Source organism: Ctenocephalides felis, unplaced genomic scaffold (assembly GCF_003426905.1).
Source record: "Ctenocephalides felis isolate EL2017-DRISC unplaced genomic scaffold, ASM342690v1 CF-g0.4_SCAFFOLD_01665, whole genome shotgun sequence".
Classification (NCBI taxonomy): domain Eukaryota; kingdom Metazoa; phylum Arthropoda; class Insecta; order Siphonaptera; family Pulicidae; genus Ctenocephalides; species Ctenocephalides felis.
In genome coordinates this window covers 58,514-75,283 of record NW_020537819.1, presented here as the reverse complement: position 1 = coordinate 75,283, position 16,770 = coordinate 58,514, and the positions used below count along the sequence as shown (strand labels likewise).

Genomic DNA, 16,770 nt, shown 5'->3' with positions numbered 1-16,770 from the left:
AAAAATTATGTGATATTAAAAATATAATCCTTCGAGCCGGATTTGAACCAGCGACCTATGGATGTCGGCAATCTACATGACTACAGTCCACCGCTCTACCAACGGAGCTATCGAAGGGTAGAAATTACCAAATCAATGTTCGTAATATGTAAAAAATTATGTGATATTAAACACATAATCCTTCGAGCCGGATTTGAACCAGCAACCTATGGATGTCGGCACTCTACATACTACAGTACACCACCTTACCAACTGAACTATCGAAGGGTGGAAATTAGCGAATCAATGTTTCGTAATCTTTGAAAAATTATGTGATATTAAAAATATAATCCTTCGAGCCGGATTTGAACCAGCGACCTATGGATGTCGGCAATTTACATACTACAATCCACCGCTCTACCAACTGAGCTATCGAAGGGTAGAAATTACCAAATCAATGTTTCGTTGAACCAGCGACCTATGGATGTCGGCACTCTAGATACCACAGTCCACCACTCTACCAACTGAGCTATCGAAGGGTGGAAATCAGCAAATCAATGTTTCGTAATCTGTGAAAAATTATGTGATATTAAAAATATAATCCTTCGACCCGGATTTGAACCAGCGACCTATGGATGTCGGCAATCTACATACTACAGTCCACCGCTCTACCAACTGAGCTATCGAAGGGTAGATATTACCAAATCAATGTTTCGTAATATGTAAAAAATTATGTGATATTAAAAACATAATCCTTCGAGCCGGATTTGAACCAGCGACCTATGGATGTCGGCACTGTACATACTACAGTCCACCGCTCTACCAACTGAGCTATCAAAGGGTTGAATTTACCAAATCAATGTTTCGTTGAACCAGCGACCTATGGATGTCGGCACTCTAGATACTACAGTCCACCACTCTACGAACTGAGCTATCGAAGGGTGGAAATCAGCAAATCAATGTTTCGTAATTTGTAAAAAATTATGTGATATTAAAAATATAATCCTTCGAGCCGGATTTGAACCAGCGACCTATGGATGTCGGCACTGTACATACTACAGTCCACCGCTCTACAAACTGAGCTATCGAAGGGTAGAAATTATCAAATCAATGTTTCGTAATATGTAAAAAATTATGTGATATTAAAAACATAATCCTTCGAGCCGGATTTGAACCAGCGACCTATGGATGTCGGCAATTTACATACTACAGTCCACCGCTCTACCAACTGAGCTATCGAAGGGTAGAAATCACAAAATCAATGTTTCGTAATATGTAAAAAATTATGTGATATTAAAAACATAATCCTTCGAGCCGGATTTGAACCAGCGACCTATGGATGTCGGCAATTTACATACTACAGTCCACCGCTCTACCAACTGAGCTATCGAAGGGTAGAAAATACAAAATCAATGTTTCGTAATATGTAAAAAATTATGTGATATTAAAAACATAATCCTTCGAGCCGGATTTGAACCAGCGACCTATGGATGTCGGCACTGTACATACTACAGTCCACCGCTCTACCAACTGAGCTATCGAAGGGTTGAATTTACCAAATCAATGTTTCGTTGAACCAGCGACCTATGGATGTCGGCACTGTACATACTACAGTCCACCACTCTACCAACTGAGCTATCGAAGGGTGTTTCGTAATTTGTGAAAAATTATGTGATATTAAAAATATAATCCTTCGAGCCGGATTTGAACCAGCGACCTATGGATGTCGGCAATCTACATACTACAGTCCACCACTCTACCAACTGAGCTATCGAAGGGTGGAAATCAGCAAATCAATGTTTCGTAATTTGTGAAAAATTATGTGATATTAAAAATATAATCCTTCGAGCCGGATTTGAACCAGCTACCTATGGATGTCGGCAATCTACATACTACAGTCCACCGCTCTACCAACTAAGTTATCGAAGGGTAGAAATCACCAAATCAATGTTTCGTAATATGTAAAAAATTATGTGATATTAAAAACATAATCCTTCGAGCCGGATTTGAACCAGCGACCTATGGATGTCGGCAATTTACATACTACAGTCCACCGCTCTACCAACTGAGCTATCGAAGGGTAGAAATTACAAAATCAATGTTTCGTAATATGTAAAAAATTATGTGATATTAAAAACATAATCCTTCGAGCCGGATTTGAACCAGCGACCTATGGATGTCGGCACTCTACATACTACAGTCCACCGCTCTACCAACTGAGCTATCGAAGGGTTGAAATTACCAAATCAATGTTTCGTAATATGTAAAAAATTATGTGATATTAAAAACACAACACATAATCCTTCATTATGTTTCATAAAAACATAATCCTTCGAGCCGGATTTGAACCAGCAACCTATGGTTGTCGCCACTCTACATACTACAGACCTCTGCTCTACCAGCTGAGCTATCGAAGTGTTGAAGTTTGCAAATTAATGTTTCGTGATATATAAACAATTATGTGATATTAAAAACATAATCCTTCGAGCCGGATTTGAACCAGCGACCTATGGATGTCGGCACTCTACATATTACAGTCCACCGTTCTACCAACTGAGCTATACAAGGGTAGAAATTACAAAATCAATGTTTCGTAATATTTAAAAAAATTATGTGATATTAAAAACACAATCCCACGAGCCGGTTTTGAACCAGCGACCTATGGATGTCGGCGCTCTACATATTACAGTCCTCCACTCTACCAACTGAGCTATCGAAGTGTTGAAGTTTGCAAATCAATGTTTCGTAATAAATTTGGTAAAAATTATGTGATATTGAAAACAAAATCCTTAGAACCGGATTTGAACCAACGACCTATGGATGCCGGCACTCTACATACTACAGTCCTGCGCTCTAGCAACTGAGCTATCGAAGGGTTGAAATTAGGAAATCAATGTAATATATAAAAAATTATGTGATATTAAAAACATAATTCCCCGACCCCGATTTGAACCAGCGACCTATGAATGTCGGCACTCTACATACTACAGTCCTCCGCTCTATTAACTTAGCTACCGAAGTGTTGAAGTTTGCAAATCAATGTTTCGTAATATGTGATATTGAAAACAAAATTCTTCGAACCGAATTTGAACGAGCGACCTATGGATGCCGGCACTCTACATACTACAGTTCACCGCTCTACCAACTGAGCTACCGAAGGGTAATATGTAAAAAATTATGTGATATTAAAAACATAATCTTTGATAATTTTATTGGCATATGTCTAATGATCATTTTTGACCGCCAAATTTTTTTTTTTTTTTTCTCCGTATCTTCGAAACCGCTACACATGCCTTACCAAAAAGTTCATCAATTCTTCATTACGTCAATACAAGTAAAATGTTTTTTAAATCATTTAATACCGGTATTATCAATGAAACTTTTACTAGGCATTATTTTAGTTACTGCAGTTGTTATATTGACATATTAACATTATTATTTTTCTAAAATAAGAACATATTAATTAATATATCACATAGAGAATATGAGTATTTATATATATTTATATATAATTATGTATTAACTTCTATGTTAAACACTTTACATATAATCGGCTCGTATGAAATTATATATTCAAGGAAAGAAACAAATTCAGTTAATAACTTATATTTTGTTTATTGAAATATGTTTTTAAAAAATATAAACTATCAATTGTTTCATCTTCAAACGAGAACCAAATTTTAGTACAAATATAACAAGCCAAAAAATCCTTTTCTCATTCTACACTTGTCGGCACAATTGTCATAAAGAAGTATTACGAGTAAATTATTAGTCGATATGAATCAGTATTTAGTATAGTGTATTTAGTTGATTAACAAATCATAATTAGATATTAACACTTCACAAAGACTTATAAAACATTATTGTATTTGCTGATAAAATAATTCCAAATGAACAGATTTCTAAGAATCTGCAACTTTCGCATAATAAAGAGGTCAAATATTTGCCGCAGGAATTTGTTTTGTGCACCTTGTATTATGATTAAATTGCTCTTTTTAGCAGTACCCCAAAGTTGAATTCCGTAGGTCCATATATGATAATAAAGAAAATATCTGATATTAAAAATACAATCCTTCGAGCATGGATGTCGGCACTCTACATAATGCAATCCACGGCTCTTCCAACTGAGCTATCAAACTGCTGATTGCCAAGCAGAAGCAAACTCGAAATAATGTTTTGCAGTTGATAATAAATTATGTGATGCAATCATTCGAGCAGAATTTGAACCAGCGATATATAGATGTCGGCACCTTACATTAAACACTGTAGAGTGCCGACTGTAGAATCTACAGTCTACCGTTCTACCAACTGAATTATCAAAGTATCGCAGTAATTTAATGTGAAATGATTTTAAAATGAATATTTATATACAAGTATAAGAACAACACTTCCTAAATTTGATGAAAAATTTCGATTTTATGTGCAAATGAACGATTTATATTTTTATTTGTAAAATAAGCAATCAGTTCATTGTATTGAAGTTTACGACATTTTGCAATTTCCATTATAGAAAGCGTTTTAAAAACATATATATGGAGTTTAAAAAAATATTATTTAAATAATTAACTTACTCATTTCATGTCGTCTTCAACAACCTGAAACAAATCAATATATTCTAATTAATTACTGTTACGCACATGCATATTCCTGTCATTGAATAAGTGGTTAAGTCAGTTTTCACTATTTTTCAAAGCTTGATTTCGCGTAATATCGAGTATTAGAAATTAATGATTTAAATTTTATATAAAGTGCTTCATTAACTTTGACTCCTAACCAGAAGTTTATCAATTTAAAAATCATTCAGAGAAATAGTTAATACCGCGATTTAGAACATTTTTGCCGAAATTCGACTTAACCACTTATTCACTAGAATGGCAAATTTATTAAGAAGGTTTTCATTAAATATACGTATATATATATATATATATATATATATATATATATATTATCCCCTGCTCTGGCAATCTGACATCGGACAGCGTGATGTCCATTTTCACTTGAACATATAGATAAAAAAATGTTACCAATTGAAAATTAGCTCATCTCTTCACTACGGTGTGAAATGGAAATGGAAAAAACCCTCACATTACTTCTTCCCTGAAAGAAGTTGGAGTTTAACTCAGCTGACGGACCTGCTTCAGGGCAGTGAGCTACTGAAGTGTTGAAATCTGCAAATCAATGTTTCGTAATATGTAAAAAATTACGTGATATTAAAAATCATAACTCTTCGAGCCGGATTTGAGCCAGCGACCTATGGATGTCGGCACTCTACATACTACAGTCCATCGCTCTACCAACTGAGCTATCGAAGGGTTGAAATTACCAAATCAATGTTTCGTAATATGTAAAAAATTATGTGATATTAAAAATATAAACCTACGAGCCGGATTTGAACCAGCGACCTACGGATGTCGGCACTCTACCCGGATTTGAACCATCGACCTATGGATGTCAGCACTCTATACACTACAGTCCTCCGCTCTACCAACTGAGCTACAGAAGTGTTGAAATCTGCAAATCAATGTTTCGTAATATGTAAAAAATTATGTGATATTAAAAACATAATTCTTCGAGCCGGATTTGAGCCAGCGACCTATGGATGTCGGCACTCTACAGACTACAGTCCACCGCTCTACCAACTGACCTAACGAAGGCTTGAACCTCCCAAATCAATGTTTCGTAATATGTAAAAAATTATGTGATATTAAACACATAATCCTTCGAGCCACATTTGAACCAGCAACCTATGGATGTCGGCACTCTACATACTACAGTACACCACCTTACCAACTGAACTATCGAAGGGTGGAAATTAGCAAATCAATGTTTCGTAATCTAGGAAAAATTATGTGATATTAAAAATATAATCCTTCGAGCCGGATTTGAACCAGCGACCTATGGATGTCGGCAATCTACGTACTACAGTCCACCGCTCCACCAACTGAGCTATCGAAGGGTAGAAATTACCAAATCAATGTTTCGTAATATGCAAAAATTATGTGATATTGAAAACAAAATCCTTCGAGCCGGATTTGAACCAGCGACCTATGGATGTCGGCACTCTACATACTACAGTCCACCGCTCTACCAACTGACCTATTGAAGGGTTGAAATTCCCAAATCAATGTTTCATAATCAACATAATCCTTCATTATGTTTCATAAAAACATAATCCTCCGAGCCCGATTTGAACCAGCGACCTATGGATGTCGGCACTCTACATACTACAGCCCACCGCTCTACCAACTGACCTATTGCAGGGTTGAAATTACCAAATCAATGTTTCATAATCAACATAATCCTTCATTATGTTTCATAAAAACATAATCCTCCGAGCCCGATTTGAACCAGCGACCTATGGATGTCGGCACTCTAAATACTACAGTCCACCACCCTACCAACTAAGCTATCGAAGGGTAGAAATTACCAAATCAATGTTTCGTAATATTTAAAAAATTATGTGATATTAAAAATACAATCCTACGAGCCGGTTTTGAACCAGCGACTTATGGATGTCAGCCTCACACACTGTACAGTTCACCGCTTTACCAACTGAGCTATCGAATGGTTTAATGCACACGCAGAAGAAAATGTTTTGTACTCTGTAAAAAATTATGTGATATTAAAAATAAAATCCTTCGAGCCGAATTTGAACCACCAACCTATGGATGTCGGCACTCTACATACTACAGTCCACCGCTTACCAACTGACCTATTGAAGGGTTGAAATTACCAAATCAATGTTTCATAATCAACATAATCCTTCATTATGTTTCATAAAAACATAACCCTTCGAGCCAGATTTGAACCAGCGACCTATGGATGTCGCCACTCTACATACTACAGACCTCCGCTCTACCAACTGAGCTATCGAAGAGTTGAAATCAACAAATCAATGTTTCGTAATATGTAAAAAATTATGTGATATTAAAAAAATAATCCTTCGACCCGGATTTGAACCATCGACCTATGGATGTCAGCACTCTACATACTACAGTCCTTCGCTCTACCAACTGAGCTACAGAAGTGTTGAAATCTGCAAATCATTGTTTCGTAATATGTAAAAAATTGTGTTATATTAAAAACAATCCTCCGAGCCGGATTTGAATCAGCGACCTATGGATTTCGGCACTCTACGTACTACAGTTCACCGCTCTATCAACTGAGCTATCGGAAGGTTGAAATTACCAAATCAATGTTTTGTAATATGTAAAAATTTATGTGATATTGAAAATACAAACCTACGAGCCGGATTTGAACCAGCGACCTACGGATTTCGGCACTCTACATATTACAGTCCACCGTTCTATCAACTGAGCTATAGAAGGGTTGGAATTACCAAATCAATGTTTCGTAATATGTAAAAAATTATGTGATATTAAAAACATAATCCTTCCATCTGAACCAGCGACCTATGTGTATATAGGTGTGATATTAATAAAATAATTCTTCGAGCCGGATTTGAACCATCGACCTATGGATGTCAGCACTCTACATACTACAGTCCTCCGCTCTACCAACTGAGCTACAGAAATGTTGAATTCTGCAAATCAATGCTTCGTAATATGTAAAATATTATGTGATATTAAAAATCATGATCCTTCGAGCCCGATTTGAACCAGCGACCTATGGAATTCGGCACTCTGCATACTACAGTTGACCGCTCTATCAAATGAGCTATCGAAGGGTTGAAATTACCAAATCAATGTTTCGTAATATGTGAAAAATTATGTGATATTAAAAATATAAACCTACGAGCCGGATTTGAACCAGCGACCTATGGATTTCGGCACTCTACATACTACAGTCGACCACTCTACCAACTGAGCTATCAAACGTTTCAATTAACGAATCAATGATTCGTAATATGTAAAAAATTATGTGATATTAAATACATAATCCTTGGAGCCGGATTTGAACCATAACCTATGGAAGTCGGCACTCTACATACTACAGTCCACCGCTCTACCAACTGAGCTACAGAAATGTTGAATTCTGCAAATCAATGCTTCGTAATATGTAAAATATTATGTGATATTAAAAATCATGATCCTTCGAGCCCGATTTGTACCAGCGACCTATGGAATTCGGCACTCTACATACTACAGTCGACCACTCTACCAACTGAGCTATAAAACGTTTCAATTAACGAATCAATATGTAAAAAATAATGTGATATTAAATACATAATCCTTGGAGCCGGATTTGAACCAGCGACCTATGGATGTCGGCACTCTACATACTACAGTCCACCGCTCTACCAACTGATCTATCGAAGGGTTGAAATTACCAAATCAATGTTTTGTAATATGTAAGAAATTATGTGATATTAACCCTTTACGCTCCGTTGTCGGCTCCAGTTCGACATACAAAATGTGTTCCGCAACTCCGTTGTCGGACCCAGTCCGACACGCTCTGATCACATCATAACGTTAACAAATATAATAACGAATAAAGTTAATAACGAATCACTAATTGTTGATGTTTGAAATTAACATTAAAACGCATTGAAATAATACTGTTAAAAAATAAATACTTTAATTCTTTTTTGTTCCTTTTCTTCATTATATAACAAACATGACAGATATTACGCTAATATACTCAGGGAGTTGCTGGGGCGTCACATGCGTCGACCGCGCGGAGTTCAAAGGGTTAAATATGGATGTCGGCACTCTACATACTACAGTCCACTGATCTACCAACTGAGCTATCGAAGGGCTGAAATTACCAAATCAATGTTTCGTAGTATGTAAAAAATTATGTGATATTAAAAACATAATCCTTCGAGACCGATTTGAACCAGCGACCTATGGATGTCGGCACTCTACATACTACAGTCCACCACCCTACCAACTGAGCTATCAAAGGGTAGAAATTACCAAATCAATGTTTCGTAATATTTAAAAAATTATGTGATATTAAAAATACAATCCTACGAGCCGGTTTTGAACCAGCGACTTATGGATGTCAGCCTCACACACTGTACAGTTCACCGCTTTACCAACTGAGCTATCGAATGGTTTAATGCACACGCAGAAGAAAATGTTTTGTACTCTGTAAAAAATTATGTGATATTAAAAATAAAATCCTTCGAGCCGAATTTGAACCACCAACCTATGGATGTCGGCACTCTACATACTACAGTCCACCGCTCTACCAACTGAGCTATCGAAGGGTAGAAATTACCAAATCAATGTTTCGTTGAACCAGCGACCTATGGATGTCGGCACTCTAGATACTACAGTCCACCACTCTACGAACTGAGCTATCGAAGGGTGGAAATCAGCAAATCAATGTTTCGTAATATGTGAAAAATTATGTGATATTAAAAATATAATCCTTCGACCCGGATTTGAACCAGCGACCTATGGATGTCGGCAATCTACATACTACAGTCCACCGCTCTACCAACTGAGCTATCGAAGGGTAGAAATTACCAAATCAATGTTTCGTAATATGTAAAAAATTATCTGATATTAAAAACATAATCCTTCGAGCCGGATTTGAACCAGCGACCTATGAATGTCGGCACTGTACATACTACAGTCCACCGCTCTACCAACTGAGCTATCGAAGGGTTGAATTTACCAAATCAATGTTTCGTTGAACCAGCAACCTATGGATGTCGGCACTCTAGATACTACAGTCCACCACTCTACCAACTGAGCTATCGAAGGGTGGAAATCAGCAAATCAATGTTTCGTAATTTGTGAAAAATTATGTGATATTAAAAATATAATCCTTCGAGCCGGATTTGAACCAGCGACCTATGGATGTCGGCAATCTACATACTACAGTCCACCGCTCTACCAACTGAGCTATCGAAGGGTAGAAATTACCAAATCAATGTTTCGTAATATGTAAAAAATTATGTGATATTAAAAACATATCCCTTCGAGCCGGATTTGAACCAGCGACCTATGGATGTCGGCACTGTACATACTACAGTCCACCGCTCTACCAACTGAGCTATCGAAGGGTTGAATTTACCAAATCAATGTTTCGTTGAACCAGCGACCTATGGATGTCGGCACTCTAGATACTACAGTCCACCACTCTACCAACTGAGCTATCGAAGGGTGGAAATCAGCAAATCAATGTTTCGTAATTTGTGAAAAATTATGTGATATAAAAAGTACAATCCTTCAAGCCGGATTTGAACCAGCGACCTATGGATGTCGGCAATCTACATACTACAGTCCACCGCTCTACCAACTGAGCTATCGAAGGGTAGAAATTACCAAATCAATGTTTCGTAATATGTAAAAAATTATGTGATATTAAAAACATAATCCTTCGAGCCGGATTTGAACCAGCGACCTATGGATGTCGGCAATTTACATACTACAGTCCACCGCTCTACCAACTGAGCTATCGAAGGGTAGAAATTGCAAAATCAATGTTTCGTAATATGTAAAAAATTATGTGATATTAAAAACATAATCCTTCGAGCCGGATTTGAACCAGCGACCTATGGACGTCGGCACTCCACATACTACAGTCCACCGCTCTACCAACTGAGCTATCGAAGGGTTGATCTTACCAAATCAATGTTTCGCAATATGTAAAAAATTATGTGATATTAAAAAAAGTAGTTTCTCGAGCTCGATTTGAACCAGCGACCTACGGATGTCGGCACTCTACATACTACAGTCCACCGCTCTACCAACTGAGCTATCGATGGGTTGAAATTACCAAATCAATGTTTCGTAATATGTAAAAAATTATAAGATATTAAAAATATAATTCCTCGACCCCGATTTGAACCAGCGACCTATGGACGTCGGCACTCTACATACTACAGTCCTCCGCTCTACCAACTGAGCTATCGAAGTGTTGAAGTTTGCAAATCAATGTTTCGTAATGTGTAAAAAATTATGTGATATTAAAAACATAATCCTCCGAGCCGGATTTGAATCAGCGACCTATGGATGTCGGCACTCTACATACTACAGTCCACCGCTCTACCAACTGAGCTATCGAAGGGTTGATATTACCAAATCAATGTTTTGTAATATGTAAAAAATTATGTGATATTAAAAATATAAACCTACGAGCCGGATTTGAACCAGCGACCTATGGATTTCGGCACTCTACATACTACAGTCGACCACTCTACCAACTGAGCTATCAAACGTTTCAACTAACGAATCAATGATTCGTAATATGTAAAAAATTATGTGATATTAAATACATAATCCTTGGAGCCGGATTTGAACCAGCAACCTATGGATGTCGGCACTCTACCCGGATTTGAACCATCGACCTATGGATGTCAGCACTCTACATACTACAGTCCACCGCTCCACCAACTGAGCTATCGAAGGGTTGAAATTAGCAAATCAATGTTTCGTAAAAAATTATGTGATATTAGAAACAAAATCCTTCGAGTCAGATTTGAACCAGCGACCTATGGATGTCGGCAATCTACATACTAAAGTCCACCGCTCTACTAACTGACCTATCGAAGGGATGAAGTTACCAAATCAATGTTTCGTAATATTTAAAAAATTATGTGATATTAAAAATACAATCCTGCGAGCCGGTTTTGAACCAGCGACTTATGGATGTCAGCCTCACACACTGTACAGTTCACCGCTTTACCAACTGAGCTATCGAATGGTTTAATGCACACGCAGAAGAAAATGTTTTGTACTCTGTAAAAAATTATGTGATATTAAAAATAAAATCCTTCGAGCCGAATTTGAACCACCAACCTATGGATGTCGGCACTCTACATACTACAGTCCACCGCTCTACCAACTGAGCTATCGAAGGGTGGAAATCAGCAAATCAATGTTTCGTAATTTGTGAAAAATTATGTGATATTAAAAATATAATCCTTCGCGCCGGATTTGAACCAGCGACCTATGGATGTCGGCAATCTACATACTACAGTCCACCACTCTACCAACTGAGCTATCGAAGGGTAGAAATTACCAAATCAATGTTTCGTTATATATAAAAAATTATGTGATATTAAAAACATAATCTTTCGAGCCGGATTTGAACCAGCAACCTATGGATGTCGGCAATTTACATACTACAGTCCACCGCTCTACCAACTGAGCTATCGAAGGGTAGAAAATACAGAATCAATGTTTCGTAATATGTAAAAAATTATGTGATATTAAAAACATAATCCTTCGAGCCGGATTTGAACCAGCGACCTATGGATGTCGGCACTGTACATACTACAGTCCACCGCTCTACCAACTGAGCTATCGAAGGGTTGAATTTACCAAATCAATGTTTCGTTGAACCAGCGACCTATGGATGTCGGCACTCTAGATACTACAGTCCACCACTCTACCAACTGAGCTATCGAAGGGTGGAAATCAGCAAATCAATGTTTCGTAATTTGTGAAAAATTATGTGATATTAAAAATATAATCCTCCGAGCCGGATTTGAACCAGCGACGATGTCGGCAATCTACATACTACAGTCCACCGCTCTACCAACTGAGTTATCGAAGGGATGAAGTTACCAAATCAATGTTTCGTAATATGTAAAAAATTATGTAATATTAAAAATATAAAACTACGAGCCGGATTTGAATCACCGACCTATGGAAGTCGGCGCTCTACATACTACAGTCCACCGCTCCACCAACTGACCTAACGAAGGCTTGAACTTACCAAATCAATGTTTCGTAATATGTAAAAAATTATGTGATATTAAAAATATAAACCTACGAGCCGGAATTGAACCAGCGACCTATGGATTTTGGCACTCTACATACTACAGTCAACCGCTCTACCAACTGAGCTATCGAAGGGTTGAATACCAAACCAATGTTTCGTAATATGTAAAAAATTATGTGATATTAAAAACAAAATCCTTCGACCCGGATATGAACCAGCGACCGATGGATGTCGGCACTCTACATACTACAGTCCACCGCTCTATCAACTTAGCTATCAAAGGGTTGAAATTACCAAGTCAATGTTTCGTAATATGTAAAAAATTATGTGATATTAAAAATATAAACCTACCAGCCGGATTTGAACCAGCGACCTATGGATTTCGGCACTCTACATACTACAATCGACCACTCTACCAACTGAGCTATCGAACGTTCCTTAACATGTAAAATATTATGTAATGTTGAAGAATTCAATCCTTGGCGCGGATTTGAACCAGCGACCTATGGATGTCGGCACTCTACATATTACAGTCCACCGTTCTACTAACTGAGCTATAGAAGGGTAGAAATTACAAAATCAATGTTTCGTAATATTTAAAAAGATTATGTGATATTAAAAACAAAATCCTTCGAGCCGGATTTGAACCAGCGTAATATGGATGTCGGCACTCGACATACTACAGTCCACCGCTCTACCAACTGACCTAACGAAGGCTTGAACCTACCAAATCAATGTTTCGTAATATTTAAAAAATTATGTGATATTAAAAACATAATTCTTCGAGCCGGATTTGAACCAGCGACCTATGGATGTCGACACTCTACTTACTACAGTCCACCGCTCTACCAACTGACCTAACGAAGGCTTGAACTTACCAAATCAATGTTTCGTAATATGTAAAAAATTATGTGATATTAAAAATATAAACCTACGAGCCGGATTTGAACCAGCGATCTATGGATTTCGGCACTCTACATACTACAATCGACCACTCTACCAACTGAGGTATCGAACGTTTCTTAACATGTAAATTATTATGTAATGTTGAAGAATTCAATCCTTCGCGCGGATTTGAACCAGCGACCTATGGATGTCGGCACTCTACTTATTACAGTCCACCGCTCTACCAACTGAGCTATCGAAGTGTTGAAGGTTACAAATAAATGTTTCGTAATATGTAAAAAATTATGTGATATTGAAAACAAAATCCTTCGAACCGGATTTGAACCAGCGACCTATGGATGTGGGCGCTCTACAGTCCTCCGCTGTACCAACTGTGCTATCGAAGGGTTGAAATCATCAAATCAATGTTTCGTAATATATAAAAAATTATGTGATATTAAAAAAATAATCCTTCGACCCGGATTCGAACCATCGACCTATGGATGTCAGCACTCTACATACTACAGTCCTCCGCTCTACCAACTGAGCTACAGAAGTGTTGAAACCTGCAAAGCAATGTTTCGTAATATGTAAAAAATTATGTGATATTAAAAACATAACTCTTCGAGCCGGATTTGAGCCAGCGACCTATGGATGTCGGCACTCTACATACTACAGTCCACCGCTCTACCAACTGAGCTATCGAAGGGTTGAAATGACCAAATCAATGTTTCGTAATTAAATTAACATGTAAAATATTATGTAATGTTGAAGAATTCAATCCTTCGCGCGGATTTGAACCAGCGACCTATGGATGTCGGCACTCTAGATATTACAGTCCACCGTTCTACCAACTGAGCTATAGAAGGGTTGAAATTACCAAAGCAATGTTTCGTAATATGTAGAAAATTATGTGATATTAAAAACATAATACTTCGAGCCGGATTTGAACCAGCGACCTATGGATGTCGGCACTCTACATACTACAGTCCACCGCTCTACCAACTTAGCAATCGAAGGGTTAAAATTACCAAATCAATGTTTCGTAATATGTAAAAAATTATGTGATATTAAAAACATAATCCTCCTATGTAATGTTGAAGAACTCAATCCTTCGCGCGGATTTGAACCAGCGACCTATGGATGTCGGCACTCTACTTATTACAGTCCACCGATCTGCCAACTGAGCTATAGAGAAATCAAAGTTTCGTAATATATAGAAAATTATGTGATAATAAAAACATAATCCTTCGAGCCGGATTTGAACCAGCGACCTATGGATGTCGGCACTCTACATACTACAGTCCACCGCTCTACCAACTGAGCTATCGAAGGGTTGAATTTACCAAATCAATGTTTCGTAATATGTAAAAAATTATGTGATATTAAAACATATTACTTCGAGCCGGATTTGAACCAGAGACCGATGGATGTCGGCACTCTACATACTACAGTCCACCGCTCTATGAACTTAGCTATCGAAGGGTTGAAATTGCCAAATCAATGTTTCGTAATATGTAAACAATTATGTGATATTAAAAACATAATTCTCCGACATAATGAATGTCGGCACTCTACATACTACAGTCCTCCGCTCTACCAACTGAGCTACCGAAGTGCTGAAGTTTGCAAATCAATGTTTCGTAATATCTAAAAAACTATGTGATATTAAAAACGCAATCCCTCGAGCCGGATTTGAACCAGCGACCTATGGATGTTGGCACTATACATACTACAATCGACCACACTACCAGCTGAGCTATCGAAGGGTTGAACCTACCAAATCAATGTTTCGCAATATGTAAAAAATTATGTGTTATTAAAAACAAAATTCTTCGAGCCGGATTTGAACCAGCGACCTATGGATGTCTGCACTCTACATACTACAGTCTACCGCTCTACCAACTGAGCTATCGAAGGGTTGAAATTAGCAAATCAATCTTTCGTAATATGTAAAAAATTATGTGATATTAAAAACATAATTCTTCGACCCCGATTTGAACCAGCGACCACCGCTCTACCAACTGAGGTATCGAAGGGTTGAAATCGGCAAATCAATGTTTCGTAATATGTAAAAAATTATGTGATATTAAAAACATAATCCTTCGAGCCGAATTTGAATCAGCAATCTATGGATGTCGGCACTCTACATACTACAGTCCACCGCTCTACCAACTGACCTATTGAAGGGTTGAAGTTGCCAAATCAATGTTTCATAATCAACATAATCCTTTATTATGTTTCATAAAAACATAATCCTTCGAGCCGGAGTTGAACCAGCAACCTATGGATGTCGCCACTCTACATACTACAGACCTCTACTCTACGAACTGAGCTATCGAAGTATTGAAGTTTGCAAATAAATGTTTCGTAATAAATTTGGTAAAAATTATGTGATATTGAAAACAAAATCCTTAGAAGCGGATTTGAACCAACGACCTATGGATGCCGGCACTCTACATACTACAGTCCTGCGCTCTACCAACTGAGCTATCGAAGGGTTGAAATTAGGAAATCAATGTTTCGTAATATATAAAAAATTATGTGATATTAAAAACATAATTCCCCGACCCCTATTTGAACCAGCGACCTATGGATGTCGGGACTCTACATACTACAGTCCACCGCTCTACCAACAGAGCTATCGAAGGGCGATTTACAGCAAAAAAATCTGTTCACGCACACGCACAAACACATACACACATACGCACATACGCACATACGCACATACACACAAACACAAACATACCTTTTCCAAATTTGGTCTCATTCGATTCAGAATGGCTTAAAAGAAGAGAAGAGAAAACTTAAAATTAGCGAATCGGATTTTTTTATGAAAACATAAACTTCTCCTTGGGGAAGTTAATGATTCATTCGTGTACCGGGCCATGCTCAATGGCGCAATATTTGCTTCTGGCCCGATTATCGTACGCGGGCTATGCCCGTAATATTTACGTTTTTCCTAGCCATTGTACGCGGGCTAGGTGAAGGTATTAAATTCTAAAATTTTGTGGCGGGCCGCGCTTATAAATAATTTACCATACTTGATATATACCAATAAATATTATAATAATAATATGCAAATAAATCTTAAAAAAATACATTCTAATTAATTTAATAATGCGAGAAAGTTGATACAAATAGGCAAAATTCTATTTGAGAAATGCTTGGCAGGCTGCAGAAAAATAATTAATTACATATACACCATGCCCACTCATTATCAGAGGACACAGCAAACAAATAATCCAGAAATATAGAATA

At 37.4% G+C, this 16,770-nt stretch overlaps 7 non-coding genes across 7 annotated transcripts; all 7 read right to left on the bottom strand.

Annotated features, from left to right (window-relative positions):
- Positions 1 to 1,133: 1,133 nt before the first annotated feature.
- Trnay-gua lies at positions 1,134 to 1,222 on the bottom strand. The gene is given in 2 exon segments: positions 1,134 to 1,169; positions 1,186 to 1,222. It is a non-coding gene; the product is annotated as a tRNA-Tyr (tRNA).
- Positions 1,223 to 1,284: 62 nt separating this feature from the next.
- Positions 1,285 to 1,373, bottom strand: Trnay-gua. The gene is given in 2 exon segments: positions 1,285 to 1,320; positions 1,337 to 1,373. It is a non-coding gene; the product is annotated as a tRNA-Tyr (tRNA).
- A 597-nt stretch (positions 1,374 to 1,970) lies between these two features.
- Positions 1,971 to 2,059, bottom strand: Trnay-gua. The gene is given in 2 exon segments: positions 1,971 to 2,006; positions 2,023 to 2,059. It is a non-coding gene; the product is annotated as a tRNA-Tyr (tRNA).
- A 62-nt stretch (positions 2,060 to 2,121) lies between these two features.
- Positions 2,122 to 2,210, bottom strand: Trnay-gua. Its single transcript is given in 2 exon segments — positions 2,122 to 2,157; positions 2,174 to 2,210. It is a non-coding gene; the product is annotated as a tRNA-Tyr (tRNA).
- Positions 2,211 to 9,718: 7,508 nt separating this feature from the next.
- Trnay-gua lies at positions 9,719 to 9,807 on the bottom strand. The gene is given in 2 exon segments: positions 9,719 to 9,754; positions 9,771 to 9,807. It is a non-coding gene; the product is annotated as a tRNA-Tyr (tRNA).
- A 464-nt stretch (positions 9,808 to 10,271) lies between these two features.
- On the bottom strand, positions 10,272 to 10,360 carry Trnay-gua. Its single transcript is given in 2 exon segments — positions 10,272 to 10,307; positions 10,324 to 10,360. It is a non-coding gene; the product is annotated as a tRNA-Tyr (tRNA).
- Positions 10,361 to 14,755: 4,395 nt separating this feature from the next.
- Trnay-gua lies at positions 14,756 to 14,844 on the bottom strand. Its single transcript is given in 2 exon segments — positions 14,756 to 14,791; positions 14,808 to 14,844. It is a non-coding gene; the product is annotated as a tRNA-Tyr (tRNA).
- Positions 14,845 to 16,770: the final 1,926 nt, after the last annotated feature.